Here is a 4381-nt window from a genome sequence, read left to right as displayed (position 1 = left end):
CATCCTAGATTGAGCTCCAGTGCACCGGATCAAGTGCACTTTTTGCAGCGGCGTTGAACCTAATCATTCGATAAAGCGCTTGGACTCAACATGTCATCGCACCCGCCGGATGCGCACAGGCTCACTGCCATCCCTCCTGGATATGATAATCACCAACGAAAGGCACTTTGTTGATTAGGTGATAATCAATGTTCTAGTGGGAGACAGTGACCACTGTGTGCTGATCTTTGTTTTTAATTGCTTTGGGCCACAAATCGCGAACCTCAAACTTGGATTCGGAAATTTTGCCTTGCAAACTTTCCAGGAATGCCCATGTTACTTGAACAAGGTAAACTGCTACCAGTTTAAGTGGAAGAATTATTTAGGATCATCCTCCAGAAAGTTCACGAGACTAACGCGGTGTTCGTCCTAAAAATCAGCACGCAATCGCATAAGCCGCATGCTGTCAAAAAGGATCCAGCGTCTTCTGGGAAAGAGGTTCCAACTTTTTTCAAAAAGTAGTCAGCAGGGGACAGAAGATGAGCTGGCGTCTCTTAAAATGGGGAATCGATGAGAATCAGTAATCCGCCAAAGGAATATGCTAAAACAAGCCACCGTTCTGTACCTCGAACCGGGAAACAAAAATGTGTTGTCCAAAAGCGTGACACCGCCGCAGAAAGAAACCATCCGCGTTCTCTTCGAGGGGACAAGAACGAGGATCCTACGACTGACCAAACAGTGGTATCTAAAGTCTACAGCGAACACTGTGCGGGTGTATATTAAGCCCCGGGGCCATCGTCACATCCAATCTCGTCAAAGGCGTAAGTTCGAATGACCTTAAACCAACATGGTCTTCACAGCGGAGGATATTCGTCAACTCTTGCACAAGATTGACACATTCCGCACGTTGGGGCCCGACGATGTCCTGGAATCCCAATGACAGTGCCTTCCAAATGGATGTAGACGCTGTAAACCAGTGGTCGTTGGACTGGCACCTTCCTCTGAATGACCAAAAGTGTCATATGCCATTTGGAGGAAACTCAGCGAATTCCTTTATCATGCGTGGTGAGGATGGACTAGAAGACATCCTGAACTTAGTCGCCAAAGAGGAGTTGGTTATCTGGCTCTCTTCAAACGTGTCCTTCTCACTGTAACATGAGGAATCGGATCAAAAGGCATTCGTCGTTCTACGACTGATCCTGCACACCTGCTCCCGTATTACTCGCACGGACTTCCGCATACTCCATCGGGTCTACGTCAGACTGCTCTTTCAATATGCCAAAAAAGTTGTCTGCTCAGGATGCATGAAACACATAACCCTCGCTGAGTGTGTCCAGCGAGCCGCTACGGAATTAGTTACCGGGCTCAAATCCGTGATTTGCGAAACTCAACTGGCGGTGCTTGACCTCCTTCCCTCGAGTATCGCCAACTACCAGGGGATCTGATTCTTACTTATTACCTGTTTGAACATAGCTTGGCCAACATATTTTCCACCGATGACCCAGCAAACACGGCAGAGACATGGTGAGAAGATTTTCAAGCTCAGAACGGACACTCTTATTAGGAAGCAGTTCTTTTAATTTCGGGTAGTATTTGGGTGAAATAATCTTCAACCGACGGTTATGTGCACACCCTCTACAGCCCAGTTCAAGGCACTGTTAGACAACTTTTCATGAGAGTCCTTCCGCTGGCAAGCATGCTGCCTCATGCTGAGAAATTAAATAGCAGTGCCCTTTTACCACTTGTGCCTTTCAGATGAACGATAGCCGCCGGACGACAAAAACCAAACCGACCCAGGAAACTTGGACATAAGCCTTGATTCTGTATACTGTGGCGTTCTGTACCTTTATTTCACTCCCATTATAACACTACTTATTTCATCAATTGCATAACTGTTTTTTGTTTGAATACCAAAAACTAAAAACGCGCACTTGTGTAATTTCACAGAGGACAAGCGTGGCCACTTGCTTCGAATCTCACTTCTGATTTCGCTCGCGCTTGCAGCGGTCATCCGCGAGTCTCATGTACTAACTCTGGTATCAAAATATTTCAGGCCATCTTCGGAATCTACTTTATGTGGGAACTGTTCGGAAGAAGACCTCTCGACCAACATAATGGGATTATTGTTTATTCGCTGGCCTGGGCTAACGACGAACTATTTTACAGAGAACAATTGTTAGTGAGTCTGTTCCATCTGACCGCTTTATTAGTGTATACCCAACCTACGTTGTTATTTTTATTTCTATGCCACACGCTTCTGGTAAACTAAGTTACTGGGTAGCCAGACCACTACAGTATCAATCCGTGAATCCATGAGAGCTTTGAGGGTCCTCTTTTGTTTACTTCTCTGCTTCCTATACGGTTCTCTGCCGTGTATATTAGTGCATGGTGAACGACAGCCACTGACCGACAAGAACAAAAGCGACCCGGGAAACTTGGGCAAAGGCCTCGATCCTGTGTATTAATCCGTGAATCCGTTCCTACCTTAGTGGATCTAATGCCCGGTTTTCAGGCAGTCACCAAATAAACCATAAAATATGCTCTTCTGACCGTCAGAATTTTTTCGTGGTATCCGAGCTGTTACACTTTTCGGGTATGTGAAAACTCGAAATATTCCGGCCTGTGGCGTTATGTTGCTTCTTAGTGAGCTTTCGCAAGGTCATTTGACATAGCCGCGTACTTTTGTGGGGCGCGATTCGTGCACAAAGAAACATTCTGATTTTTTAGGATTGCAGAAGCCAGGTATGCTGCGGTTGCATGCTTTGGTGTGGATTACGTGATTAGGACCAGCCAATCATTTGCTTCAGTTTGGCTTGTGCATGAATCGGCTTCCGTGAACCGTGAATCACTGCATGGTATGACTTCCAAGCCCAAGCCGGCATTCTACTTGTTCGCTTGAACACACGCGTTCAAATTGAATTCTCGCACAAGCCGAGTGAAGAACAAATGCAAGAGATCGCGTTTCTTTCGGGGAGGTGGCTCAATGGTTAGAGCGCCAATTTATTGACCGGAAGGTTCATGGTTCGAACCGGGCATCTGCCTCTCGAATTCCCCTATGTTTGGGCAGCATCCCAGCCATCGCGCCTCCTTCTGGTGGGAGGACAATCAGGGACCGAAAGGGTGTTACAGCTGAAGGATTGTTACCATTGTTATTAACTCTCAATCGCAGAGACTTTCGATGATGGGGCTAGATTGGGTGTACATTTGTTTGAACCTCTGGAGCGCAGCATGGTTCATTGTGGGGTGTAATTTGGGGAACAACAATTGGAGGGCTAATTTCTTTGTGTATTGTTTCAAAGTCCTCGTTATTTACAGCAACTTGGTATATGCTTCTTTTGACTTACGCCTTTGTCCATCTTGTTCATAAGTAACGGTACCAGACAAATCAAGGGTGATTATTTGGCGTACTAGTACCAGTAAGAAAGGCAGTAATTTTGTTCCATGGAGCCATCAAACTGCAATTTCCACTAGGCTGAACCTCGTTCGATAAATGGTACATCTCCGGACTTATGATCATACTTGAATGCCGATAAACTATGTCGGTGAACGTAACGTGCGCCTGTTCCCCGCCGGAATTCCTGCAGTTTGGGTTCGAATTCCACGAAAGACCGACACGACCGAGAGTACTATAGCATCTGCCTCGTTACATTGATTTCATCTTCCTATGTGCCTGGTATACATTCAAGATATTAAACGACAGCGAAGGCTTACCCGGTAACGTTCTGGAATACGATGTACCTGGTTTCGACAGTTGCCGTGGTTGATATACCACTAAACGCGTTCAGCATCGTGGTAACCCATGCAGCGCGGGATACGATGGAGGGAGAGATTATTGTAGCTGCTCACCGGCTTTTATAGGATCTTTCATGGCCTTGAAGTTCTCGTAGCCCGGTCCAGACTGCAGGTCACCAGCCCTGCAACTTCAGTGTCTAATCCCCCTAAATTAAGCAAAGGTTGATGGATGAAGCAAGCGAAAAAGTGATCCAAAATAATTTAGAGGATTTATTCCAGGAAATTTCACTGTACCTCACGTGGTGTATGTACATTTTGACGTTTCTTTAGTGCATAACTTAACATTGCACGTGTCCACGTACCTTAAAATGCTCTCCATCGATCTCCTTTACTCACCTCCTTATGATTACTTCCTTCAGTATAGGGTTAGCAGAAAGTCGACATTTTTTGATGCCTAGAAATAAGCCTCACCTCATATCCGAAAATGTTCGCGCTCGGATCTTCCAATTTCTTTTGTTTCAATTTGACTTTTGCGCTGTGGTTGACTGTCAAGAAACCTGATAGTATCTTGTAAAGAAGAGTACCTTAGCAATGGCACCATTTTTAAGAAATAACATCGATGTTGTTCCTGGCGCCATGTATCTTGGGTCCATGCTGAAAAACTTAGAAA

This window comes from Opisthorchis viverrini, assembly GCF_000715545.1.
Source record: "Opisthorchis viverrini unplaced genomic scaffold opera_v5_49, whole genome shotgun sequence".
Taxonomy (NCBI): Eukaryota; Metazoa; Platyhelminthes; class Trematoda; order Opisthorchiida; family Opisthorchiidae; genus Opisthorchis; species Opisthorchis viverrini.
This window is presented reverse-complemented; position numbering follows the sequence as displayed.